Consider the following 13,709-nt stretch of genomic DNA (forward strand, 5'->3'; position numbering starts at 1 on the left):
GTGACAGTCAAACACGGGGAGGAAGCCAAACTTCCACCAATGTGGAAATGTATTCCATCCATACAATGGCATTCTATACAGAAATAAAGATAAAACCCACCAACCGACACATACAAGAGCGCGAATCAACCTCACGATCATTAGTCGAGCAGAAGAGAACAGATCACAACAGGTACACACTGCATAACGTCTTTATATGAAGCTCAGAAATTAACCCACCACGATACAACTTAGAATCGTGGTTAGTTCTGGGGGATCCTGGGAGGGGCACTGGGAGGCATTCTAGAGCACTGGAAATATTCAGGGTCGAATAGGGAGAGGGTGCATTGCACTGTATGCAGAAGGCCTTAAGCTGCTATCAGGACAAGTCTGAACAAATGAGTGAAACAAGTCAAGCAGAGAAAGACAATTATCATATGGTTTCTCATAAGAACTAGGAAGATCGGTAGGGGAAGAAAGGGATAAAGAAAGAGGGGGTAATCAGAAGGGGGAATGAAGCATGAGAGACTATGGACTCTGAGAAACAAACTGAGGGCTTCAGAGGGGAGGGAGGTGGGGGAATGGGATGGACTGGTGATGGGTAGTAAGGAGAGCACATACTGCATGGTGCACTGGGTGTTACATGCAACTAATGAATCATCGAACTTTACATCAAAAACCAGGGATGTACTGTATGGTGACTAACATAATAAAAAAAAATTAAAAAAAGTTAACAGAGAGCAGAGATGTCCGCCAACAGATGAATGGATAAAGAAGACAGGATGTCATGAGCACTGGGTGTGATATACAACTAATGAATCGTTGAACACTACATCAAAAACTAACGATGTACTATGTTGGCTCACTGAATTTAAATTTTTAAAAAGTTAACAATTTTTCTCACTGGTGTAAAAGGGGGAAAGGATTTTCCTCATTTTTATTTATTTATTTATTTTAAAGATTTTATTTATTTATTTGACAGAGATAGAGACTGCCAGCGAGAGAGGGAACGCAAGCAGGGGGAGTGGGAGAGGAAGAAGCAGGCTCATAGGAGCCTGATGTGGGGCTCGATCCCAGAACGCCGGGATCACGCCCTGAACCGAAGGCAGACGCTTAACCACTGTGCCACCCAAGCACCCCGGATTTTCCTCATTTTAAAATTTCCATCTTATCGAGGTATAATTGACAAAACTGTAAGATACTTAAAGGAGTATGTTGTGGTGATTTGATAAATGTATACATTGTGAAGGGTTCCCCCTCATCGAGTGAATTACCACATCATCACCTCGATTATATGCACACGTGAAAACATTGAAGTTCCACCCAGCAAATTTCAATTATACACTACAGTGTTATCAAGTATAGTCCCCTGTGTTACATTAGATCCTCAGATCTTACGCATCTTATAGCCAAAAGTGGTACGCTCTCACCAACCTCTCCCTATCTCCTCCATCTTCCAATCCCCTGCCACGTGGATGAGCCTGGATGACATTTTGCTAAGTGAAATAAGCCACACAGAGACAAATACTGCATGGTATCACTTATGTGTGTAATCTTAAATTAAAAAAAAAAAAAAAAGTAAAATCCTAGAACCAGGAAGTAGACAAGTGGCTGCCCCTTCCTTTCCTTAAGACATTTCTTTAGCAAACTTCTCAGTATAAATTCTTTCTCTGCCCCCTTTGAGATGCACAGAAATACCTGAGAAGTCTGCATCGCCTCTTGCTGGTGTTACCACCCCTGAGCCGTAAATGCCAGGGGAGATAGCACCCCATCCCTTGGTCTCCAGGATGCTTTAGGTCCTGGTTCCATGCCATGATTACCTGCCTACCCTAGAGGAGCTCTAAGTTTCATTACTTTTTTGGGGAAAGACCATTAGCTCACACAAATGGTCACCCCAATTACCAGGTAAATTTAGGATGAAATACACGTATCAGATGTTGCCGTAACTCTTATACAAGTCCTCGTACTTTAAGACCAGGTATCATGTATCTTGAGAACATGCATGTAACTTGCTGTATCTTCCGGCTTTAAGAGAAGGGCGAAATTTCTATCCGCCTTTGTGCTCTCTTCAGTGGATTGCCTGTGACGCACTTTGCAGTCCGGCTTCATGCTTATTCAAGAATAAAACTTTCTCAAGGGGCGCCTGGGTGGCACAGCGGTTAAGCGTCTGCCTTCAGCTCAGGGTGTGATCCCGGCGATCTGGGATCGAGCCCCACATCAGGCTCTTCTGCTATGAGCCTGCTTCTTCCTCTCCCACTCCCCCTGCTTGTGTTCCCTCTCTCGCTGGCTGTCTCTATCTCTGTCGAATAAATAAATAAAAGATCTTTAAAAAAAAATAAGTAAAACTTTCTCTTAATTTTGTGCAGAGGTTTTCTGGGTTGGCAGGAGCTTTTGTTGTTAATTATTTCCCCCAACACTGTATACTTACGGATGTCTGTGGTTTACTTGTGATGAGCACTGGGTGAAATAAGTGTTGTGAATCACTAAACTGTACACCTGAAACTAATATTACATTGTGTTAACCCAAATTTAAATAAAAACCCCAAAAAAAAAAAAAAAGACATCCATGCCTTACACAGGTTACATTTCCACAAAGAAGAACCAAGGAAATCCAAGATTGCTAGAAGTGCAAGATCACTGTGCTAAGACCCGCACAATGAGTCAGCGACAGCCTTGTGCATCTGAGCCTTGCCTTGCAGAATTACTTCAATATCTCCCAGGCTGGAGCAGGAACAGACTGCCAAGATTCCCGCAATTTCATAGCCACATGGACAGAAAGTTCATAAGGTTCTGCCTAATATTTGAGTGCCTACCTCATGACAGTTATGGAAAAAAAAAACAAACAAACAACCCAGCCCTGCTGCAAGCTCTCCAGTCTAACAAGGAGGACACCAAGGTTTGGTCCCGCTCACCATTTTATTCCAACACCGCCCAACACACTGCGGGCACCCAAGTATTTATTGAACAGCGGTTAACACAAGGGGAAGAGTATTCAACCTAGCTTAGCCTCAAGAGTGAAGAAGAAGTCGGCAGTCAGCCTCTAGTGCAGCCGTTGCACTCCTGGGTGTCCACGCCCAAAGAACGGAGGACAGATGAGCAAACGCTCGTACACATACGTTCCGAGCAGCACAGCTCACAAAACACAGACGGCGGAGCACCGTCCATTGACACGTGAGGGCATGAAAGGTGATGTATCCACACGGTGGGCTATTATTCAGTCATAAAATAGAAGGCGGCAGGTTCAGATCCCTGCTACCGTGTGGATCAATCTCAAACACTGTGCTCAGTGAAAGAAGCCGGACACGCAAGGCTCCACATTGCATGCTTCCACGTATACAAAATGCACAGATTAGGTAATCCCATAGAGACAGAAAGCAGGTGGGTGGCTGCCAGGGGCTGCAGGGCGGGAGAAGGTGGGGTGACCGCCTAATGGGTTCACGTTTCCTTTGGGGTGATGAAGGTGTTTAGGGAATTAGAGGGGATGATTGCACAAGGCTGTGAATGTACTAAGCACCCCCGAAATGTGCACATTGAAATGGTTGTATGTTGTGTGAATTTCAGCTCAATTAAAAAAAAAAAAAAACTATGAAAAAAGTTTGATGAAGAAGAAAGCATTTAAGATGCATTAGCGGAAAAGTAGAGTGTGTGGGGTAAGGACGAGGTTCTGTCTCAGGCTGAAGAAATGTCCCCAGAGTAAGAACGTGCCAACAAAAGGGCATGGAAATCACACTTGATTTTCTTTTATTAAGTTCAATTAGCCAACACATAGTACACCTTTAGTTGTGGATGTAGCATTCAGCGATTCATTAGTTGCGTATCACAGCCAGTGCTCATCACACCACGCCCTTCATGCCCGTCAGCCAGTCACCCCATCCCCCACCCACCTTTTCCGCAACCCTCAGGTTGTTTCCCAGAGCCCAGGGTCTCTCATGGTTCGTCTCCGTCTCTGATCTCTTCCCATTCAGTTTTCCCTCTCTTCCCCTACAGTCTTCTGTGCTATTCCTTATGTTCCACATGAGTGAAACCATATGACAATTGTCTTTCTCTGCTTGACTTACTTCCCTTAGCATAATCCCCTCCAGTCCCGTCCATGTTGATGCAAATGGTAGGTATTTATCCTTTCTGGTGGCTGAGGAATATTCCATTGTATGTATGAAAGCCTAGGTCTTTCTGATGTGCATCAGGGCTGTTTAGAATCAGGTGAGCAGCTTTAAAAAGACAAGATTTAGGTCTGCTCTGCCCCCACATCCTTAGGAATGTGGATATAATCAGTCTGGGGTGGGGCCCCACTGACAATATTTTCATCTGTTTCCCATGTAGACTGAAGGTGCTCCCAAGTCTAAGTGAAGGGCTCTTTGTTGCTCAAATATCTGCCCCCTGAGCACAAAGGAGCTGGAAGCAAATGGAACATCAGAAACAGAAGCCAGTTGATCTACCCAAAACCTCGGTCCCCACCAGTGGTTCATTTCCTAGATGCAAAAAAGAAACCCGTTAAGAAGTTCTGAGTCTAGGAGCACCTGGGTGGCTCAGTCTGTTAAGCACCTGCCTTCGGCTCAGGTCGTGATCTCAGGGTCCTGGGATCGAGCCTGCATCGGGCTCCCTGCTCAGTGGGGAGTCTGCTTCTCCCTCTGCCTCCTGCGTCTGCTCCTGCTTCCCCTGCTTGTGCTCACACTCTCTTTATCAAATAGCCAAATCTTTAAAACAAACAAACACTTTCTGAGTCTGTCTCTACCTCTCCTTGGAACACCCTGAGCAGCAAACCTCAAGGACCCTTGGCTCTGCTCAAAGTTTGCCTTCATCCCTCAACCAGAGGACAACCCCTGGGATGTGCAATGTCCCTAAGCTCAGTGATCAGGAGGAAGGGGAGGGAACAGGAGATCTACACACACACACACACACACACACACAGCCACAGCCACACGCACAGCCACAGCCACACGCACAGCCACAGCCACACACACGCACAGCCACAGCCACACACACGCACAGCCACAGCCACACACACGCACAGCCATAGCCACACACACGCACAGCCACAGCCACACACACGCACAGCCACAGCCACACACACGCACAGCCACAGCCACACACACGCAGCAATATTACCCAGCCTTAAAAAAAGGAAAGCCTGCCATTTGTGAACCTGGAGAACCTTACAGTAAGTGCAATAATCCAGACACAGAAAGACAAATTCTGAGTGGCCTCACTTATACGTGGAATCTGAAACCGTGAACCTCACAGAAGCAGAGAGTAGACTGGTGATCTCCAGGGGCTGGGGGAGGGGGAAAGAGGGGTTATGACTGAAGGATACAAAGTGGTAGTCACCCTGGATGAAGAAATTCTGGAGAGCTAGTGTACAGCGTAGGACCTATGATGAACAATACTGTATTTTGTGCTTACAATATGCTAAGAGGGTAAATCTTAAGTGTTCTTATCACAAAAATAGTAAGAAAGAGGATGGGAGGAAGCTTTGGGCAGGAATGGATAGGTTTATGGCCTTGATAGTGGTGATCATTTCACAGGTGTATACCCATCCCCCAAATGCATTGAATTGTACACATTCAACATTACCATTCACATGTCCAAAAAATGCCAGTAGACAGAAGAGTGGTCACAAATCCAAGCAATGAAAAATGATGAGGTATCAAAGAAAGTAAAAGGATTATCTACTTTAAAATAGCTCTAGTTCAATTTTGTCAATCTTACAAATAAACCCCAAAATATCTCAAAGTTTAAACACAATATTTATGACAAAAAAAAAAAAAAAAGATCTGCTATTCCCCTCAGAGCTTGGCCCAGCCAGGACACCGGTCATCTCAAGTCCCAGGGAGCACTGAGGGCAGCACAGGAGAGGCTTGAGGCTACTGGTCTGCAAACTTGCCTCTCTGACAAGGACATCCTTCAGAACAGAGAGCTATTAAAACCCATCCCAAACAAAAGGAAAAATGAACTACTGGGACTTCATCAAGATAAAAAGCTTCTGCACAGCAAAGGAAACAGTCTACAAAAGGAAAAGCCAACCTACGGACTGGGAGAGGATATTTGCAAATGACATAACAGATAAAGGGCTGATATCCAAGATCTATAAAGAACTTATCAAACCCAATACTCAACAAAGAATCCAGTCAAGAAACGGGCAGAAGACGTGAACAGACATTTCTGCAAAGAAGACATACGAATGGCCAACGGACACAGGAAAAAATGCTCCACATCACTTGGCATTGGGGAAATACAAATCGAAATCACGATGAGATACCACCTCACAGCAGTCAGAATGACTCAAATTGACAAGTAAGGAAACAACAAATATTGGCGAGAATGCAAAGAAAAGGGAACCCTCTTACACTGTTGGTGGGAGTGCAAGCTGGTACAGCCACTCTGGAAAATAGTATGACGATTACTCAAGACGTTAAAAATAGCGCCCCTATGACCCAGCAATTGCCCTACTGGGTATTTACACCAAGGATACTGAAGTACTGAAGAGAAGGGCCATATGCACCCCAATGTTCATAGCAGCCATGTCCACAGTAGCCAAACTGTGGAAGGAGCCAAGAGGTCCATCGACAGATGACTGGGTAAAGAAGATGTGGTTCATATATACAATGGAATATCATTCAGCCATCGGAAGGGATGAATACCTATCATTTGCGATGACGTGGATGGAACTGGAGGGTATTATGCTAAGTGAAATAAGTCAAGCCGAGAAAGGTAATTATCATATGGTTTCACTCATATGTGGAATATAAGAAACAGTGCAGAGGATCATAGAGGAAGGGAGGGAAAACTGAATGGGAAGAAATCAGAGAGGGAGACAAACTGTGAGAGACTCTTGATTCTGGGAAACAAATGGAGGGCTGCTGGAGGGGAGCTGGGTGGGGGATGGGATAATTGGGTATTGGGCATTAAGGAGGGCACGTGATGAGATAACACTGGGTATTATAGGCAACTAATGAATTGATCACTACATCTGAAACTAATAATGTACTATAAGTTGGCTAATTGAACCACGAGACTGGACTCTGGGAAACAAACTGAGGGCTTTAGAGGGGAGGGGGTGGGGGATGGGATACGCTGGTGATGGGTAGTAAGGAGGGCACGTATTGCATGGAGCACTGGGTGTTATACGCTAGTAATGAATCATGGAACATTACATCAGAAACTAAGGATATACTGTATGGTGACATAACATAACATAATAAAAAGTTATTACAAAAAATAAAAAAAAATTAAAAAAATCCCTGCAGCCCAAATTCACAGGACAGCACTGAAAGTGGTTGGGAGCTCCTGGGGGAAAGCCCGATGAGGTATTAACGAGGAGAGATCGTGGGAAGTCTGATGAGAGTTTGATGCTGTGCCAAGCTCAAACAACGACCAGGAGCCGGCGACCACTGCACTAGAACTGGCGACACAGCCTTGACCGAGCAGATTGCATGAGCTTACAGACCAGCCCTGAAAACGCATGTTTGCAAAGCCTTCGTGTGTCTTATCCACTTCTCTACCAACTCTCCTGTTAAACGCATACCATCTGCTGCTGCGAGTACAGCCAGTTCTCGTTTGCAGTCATTACGTCCTATCAAGCCAGCAGGAACACTGAATTAGCAAATACTAAACCATTGCTCCTGCAGCCAATACAGGGTTAAAAGCCAGTAAGCATCTGGTCACAGCATTTTTGTCAACCCATCGATGCATAACCTCGTTTTATGTGTGTCTCCGTTTAGGACAGCTTATTCGACACATTGATTCCTTTATACTGACCTCAGGGCCCACAGTACTATTACTCAGACCTGAAGGACAAACACCTAACACAGGTGTTTCTCTGTAGGGCACAGCACCGGCCTCCTGGAGCGGAGGAACACCAAACAGCACGTTAGCAGTACGCACAGGACACATTAACTAGTCCTGGGATCTCAAAAGAAAAAGCACAAAAATGCAAAAGACAGGGCACCAAACGGACCAGCTAGAAGGACATCTGTATAGAGGATAAGAACTAAAACAAGAAGGCAGAGCACTGGCTCGTCCAAACCCAGCTGGGAGCATTTCTCGAATCTTTCATGTTCTGTGTGTGTCCGAGAAGGACCAGGAGAAAGCACGAGTATTGATTTGGCGGCAGGGGGAGTTAGAAATACACTTTAGCGAGTAGATGAATTCACAGATAAGGAATCCGTGAATAACGGGAAACGACTGTAATTACTATTACAGTGTGCCGAGTCTGAGACGGGATCCTACAAGGTGCCACGAGATCACAGCCCATAGAACAAGCAAGCGAGAGAGGAAAGGGAATTGCAGGAGGCTTGAAGAATCCATCAGATTGAATCAAGGAGGGTGGAAGAAGATACAGGCACAGTGGTCAGTGAAAACCAGAGGAGCAAAAGCCCTGGAGGGAGAAGATACAAGACTGGAGGAGGAACCCGGCGGGAAGTGTTCCCAGAACTATGCAATCTCCTGGGTCTAGAAATCGAGAAGCTTCGAGTCAGAGGACAGAGCAGCAGCCGACTCCTGCTGCTGATTAAGAAAGTGCCAGTAGCAAACTCTGCCCAGCTCCCAGGAAACCACCATTCTAGTCCCTGCCTCTAAGTTTGACTCTTATAGATACTTCTTAGACGTGTAATCATGCAGTGTTTGTCGTTCCGGGGCTGGCTACCTTCACTCAGCGTAACATCCTCCAGGTTCAGCCACACAAATGGCAGGATTTCTTTCTTTCTTTTTTTTTTTTTTAAGGCTGAGTAAAATTCTGTCGCACGTATATCCCACAGCCAAGCAGCAGTTATGCAAGAATTAGTTCTAGAGGTTTGCTGTGGTCTGCGAAGTACATACAGTGAACAGTTGTACATGGTGCACTCAGAATTTTGCTAAGAGGGTACGCACAAGCGGCACCAGCTTTTGGACCTTATGGATAATCTACTACCTTGATTGTGGGCTTGTTTTCGGAGCGTACGCCTTTGTCCAAGCTCACAAAATCGTACTTGTTAAGTATGTGCAGGGTTTTTTTAGTCAACCACACCTCGATAAAGCAGATCGTTAAAAAACACACCCACAAGATCCAACAGGGAGAGGAACACTAGAGAAGGAAAGTTTTGGAGCCACAGAGAGAGGAGACATCACTTACCGATCAGACTGCTAATCCCACGGAGCTTCCCAAATGCCCCAGTTCAGAGAACCTCCCAGAAGTAGCCAGCTGCGCCCCCTCCCCTGCCTGTGATTGGCCCTCCGGCCCCTCCTCAGCCTATCAGGTCTCTCTCCAAGCTCCTAGTTTATGGCTTCCTTCTGACTCCCTCTAGCTAGCTGGAGAAACAACCCAGGACCCAGCTGTCACACATTATCTCTGACACCTTCTCCAGGTCCAAATCATCACCAGCTGGGAAAGGGGAGTCACAAGTGGGTTTCTAGTTAAAACCCGTGCTATCCTGACGTGAATGGAATCTTCCACTCCAGCCAAAGGCCGTTGACGTACCGGTCCTACCATCTGAGAGGTCATGTAGAACGGTGAAAGATAAGAGGGAGAAAGAGCCCATGAGGCCTTAAAATAAAACCACAGAGGCAACCACATCTAGTGACCATTTCTTCTCCCAGTGCCAGGAAAACCACCTGTGACAGCATTCCCTCGTACACGTGAGGGCTTTTCCGCTGAAGTCAGGAACACGATGGGACAGTTTTAATGCCACTGCTACTTAACATCGTCTTGGCGGCATTAGCAGATTGAAATCAAGATTTTAGCTAACCAGGGGCACCTGGGTAGCTCAGGGGTTGAGCATCTGCCTTTGGCTCAGGGCGTGATCCCGGCGTTCTGGGATCGAGCCCCACATCAGGCTCCTCCGCTATGAGCCTGCTTCTTCCTCTCCCACTCCCCCTGCTGGTGTTCCCTCTCTCGCTGGCTGTCTCTCTCTCTGTCAAATAAATAAATAAAATCTTAAAAAAAAAAAAAGATTTTAGCTAACCATTTTAAGTTTAAATTAGCAATCTTAAACTGGAAATTAGGAAGCACTTAGAGAAAGGTGTAAGAATTGGAAAGAAATAGACAAAACCATATGTGCAAATGACTTGATTGTGTATCAAAACACCCAAAAGACTCACTGGAAAAACTACTTCCAACATGTATATTTATGTCATTTTCCTACATGCTCTGTCTCTGGGTCTCTCTTTGATGGGGCCTGTTGCTTTCGGTCCCAGATTGGGTCCTGGTGAAACTGAGACCCTCCTTTTGCTCAGTAAAATTACACTCCAGGTAGGGGAGATGGACAGGTGTCCAAGATCATCCGATAAATCTCTCTAGATGTTTTCAAACGGGAAGCAACACACTGGGACTGTCTCCAGTGTCAGCCCTCTGTGAGTTTGGGAAGTTCTCCAAAACCGTAATTTTCTGTAGTGGCTTGTTCTTCTGAATCTCAGGGGTAGGGAAGCATTTCCTTCTCAGACTGAAAGCACCTGTGGGGAAGAAGCCTTGTAGCCCATTACCTGGGACCTGGGATGCTAAATGCTTTCAAAGCTGTGCAGTGCAGGAAGATGATAGGATGGTAATGTGCCAGCCCCAGCCAATGGGAGCGGTGATGTTTACTGCCTGGATCACCAGAGCCTATTAGTGCTGGGGGCAGGGCAGACCAAGTGCTTTTCTTTCTGCTTTGGGAGATGTACTTGACGGGAAGGAGCCAGGGAGCCTAATTCCCTTTGGGGTGAGTGTTGTATTTTCTCTCTCCTGTCCCTATCATCCGCATCATCTCACTTTCTTAGAGTTACAATGACAGACACCCAAATTCACCAAGTCAGTAGGCTCGTATCAAAAATGCAAAGCAGAGCTAGAAATGCACCTTTGAAAACAACCAGCTCTGTTTCATCGATAAAATCCTTACCAATCTCTGAAACCCAGTCTTCCTGTCCCTGAAGTGAAGTCATAAATTCTCACTCTTTTTTCCCAGCTCTCAGTAGCTGAGGGCCAGGAGACTGTCAGAGCCAGCACAATCCTGAGACGGGAAAGGAATATCAGAGGGTCTCCAGGGGGTCCAAGGTCTATGGTAGCCATTAGCTGATAAGATTTAAAAAATAAAACAAAACAGCAACAACAACAAAACACAAGAAAGCTGTAGTCACAAACAGGAGAGACAGCTAAGATTAAGAAATGCTTCGACACCACCTCCCCCCAGGTGTTCTTTTCAATAAAGATCATTATTAGTTCGGCCACATGGCTTGGTGTCCAGGGCTAGGAATGAGACTTGACTCCAACCGCTGGTTTCTGCCCCAGCTTTGACTAATTTAGTTAACCCACGTAAACCTCATTTTTCTCCTTTGCAAAACGGAAGAGAAAGGATCTATGTGTTTGACTAGAGTCACCATGCTGTGCATTAGATTGCTCAGAGCTTACTCATCTTGTAACTGAAAGTTTGTACCCTTTGACCAAAATCTCCCTATTTCCCCTAACCCCAGTCCCAGGCAACCCCTGTTCTACTCTCTGGTTTTATGAGTTTAACACTTTAGATTCCACAGGAAAGTGAGATCGTATAGTATTTACCTTTCTGTATCTGGTTCATCCGTAGTGTTATAAATGGCAGGAATTCCTTCTTTCTAAAGGCTGAATAATAGTCCATCGTATATAAACCACATTTTCTTCATCCATTCGTCCACTGTTGGGCACTCAGATTGTCTCCATATCGTGGCAATTGTGACTAATGCTGCAATGAAGATGGGAGTGCAGATAATATCTTCGAGATACGGGTTGCATTTCCTTTGGCTGTGCACCCAGCGATGGGATTGCTGGATCATAAAGCAGCTCTAGTTTTAATTTTTTGAGGCGCCTCCATACCATTTTCCATGCTGGCTGTACCAGCTTACATTCCCACCAGGGTTCCCTTCTCTCCACCTTCTCCTGTGCTGTGTTTTGTCTTTCTGATAATAATCATTTTATCAGGCGTGATATATCTCGTGGTTTTGTCAGCATTTCCCTCGTTTATAGTGATGCTGAGCATCTTTTCACATATCTTTTGGCCATTTGCACATCTTCTTTGGAAAAATGTCTACTTAGGGCCTTTCTCCGTTTTAGTGGGGTTTTTGGTTCAGTTTTTTGTTGTCGCCGTTTGTTGTTTTTATTTTTTCGTTATGAGTTGTAGGAGTTCTTTATGTATTTTGGACGTTAATCCTTATCAGACCTACGATCTGCAAATGTTTTCATCCATTCTGTAGGCTGCCTTTTCGTTTTGTTGATTGTTTCCTTTGCTGCACAGAAGTCTTTTAGTTTAATATAGTCCCATGTGCTTGTTTTTGCTTTGTTGCCTGAGCTTTTGGTGTTATACCCCCCAAATCATTGCCGAGACTGATGTGAAGGAGACTTTCCCATATGTTTTCTTCTCGGAACTTTACAGTTTCAGGCAATACATTTAAGTCTTTGATCTCTTTGGAGTTAATTTTTGCATATGGTGTAAGATAAGAGTCCAATTTCGTTCCTTTGCATGTGGGTATCCGATTTTCCCAACATTTATTGAAGAGATTATTCTTTCCCCGTTGTATGTTCTTGGCTCCATTTTCAATTACTAGTTGACCCTATATGCATGGCTTTATTTCTGGGCTCTTGATTCTGTTCCATTGGTCTGTGTCTGGTTTTACACCAGTACCATACTGTTTTGATTGCCATAGCTTTATAATATAGCTTGAAATTGAGAAGTGTGTTGCCTCCAACTTTGTTGTTCTTTCTCAAGATGGTGTTATCTATTCAGGGTGTTTTGTGGTTCCATACAAATTTTAGGATTATTAGTACTATTTCTGTGAAAAATGCCATTGGAATTGTGATAGGGATTGCATAGAATCCATGGATTGTTTTGGGTAGTTTGGACATTTTAATAGTATTGAGTATTCCAATCCAAGAGCATGGGATCTTTTCATATATTTGTGTCTTCATTTTTTTTTTTATCAATGTCATATAGTTTTCAGCATACAGATCTTTCACCTCCTTGATGAAATTTATACCCACATGTTTTATTCTTTCTGATGCAATTATAAATGAGATTGTTTGTGGAATTTCCTTTCCAGATATTTCATTGTTAATGTATAGGAACACGACTGATTTTTGTGTATATATTTTGTATTCTGCACCTTAAGTGAATTTGTCTAACATTATTTTTGGTGGAGTCTTTAGAGTTTTCTATTTGTGAGATAATGTCATCTGCAAACAGAGATAGTTTGACTTCTTCCTGACTTGGATGCCCTTTGTTTTCTTTTTCTTGCCTCTGCCTGGCACTTGCAGTACTATGCTGAACAGAAGGGGGCAAGTGGGCATCCTTGTCTTGCTCCTGATCTTAGAGGAAAAGCTTTTAGCTTTTCATGGTCGAGCGTGATGTTAGCTGTGGGCTTGTCATGTATGGCCTTCATTATGTTGACGTACTTTCCATTCACACCTAATTTGTTGAGCGTTTTTATTGTGAAATGATGTTGGGTCTTGCCGAATGCTTTTTCTGCCTCTACTGGAATAATCGTATGGATTTTACACTTCAGTCTATTGATGTGTTATATCGTATTTATTGATTTCTGTTGAACCATCATTGCACTCCCAGGGACATGGTCATGGTGTATGATCATTTTAATGTGCTGTTACATTCAATTTGCTAGAATTCTGTTGAGGATTTTTGCATCTATGTTCATCAGATATTAGTCTGTAATTTTCTTTTCTTGTAGTATTCTTATCTGGCTTTGGTATGAGAGTGATGCGAGTCTCATAAAATGAGTTTGGAAGGGTTCCTTCCTCTTCAATT

The 13,709-nt window shown here is 44.3% G+C and overlaps 1 protein-coding gene across 1 annotated transcript in view; it reads right to left on the reverse strand.

Moving 5' to 3' along the window:
* NLRP13 (NLR family pyrin domain containing 13) overlaps positions 1-9,107 on the reverse strand; it is a 38,016-nt gene extending 28,909 nt beyond the window's left edge. The window contains exon 1 of the mRNA XM_087871058.1: positions 9,086-9,107. The gene's annotated coding sequence lies outside the window, so the exon portion shown is untranslated. The remainder of the gene's footprint in view (positions 1-9,085) is intronic.
* Positions 9,108-13,709: the final 4,602 nt, after the last annotated feature.

Source organism: Ursus americanus, chromosome 21 (genome assembly GCF_024610735.1).
Source record: "Ursus americanus isolate L20-20 chromosome 21, mUrsAme1.1.p, whole genome shotgun sequence".
Lineage (NCBI taxonomy): Eukaryota > Metazoa > Chordata > Mammalia > Carnivora > Ursidae > Ursus > Ursus americanus.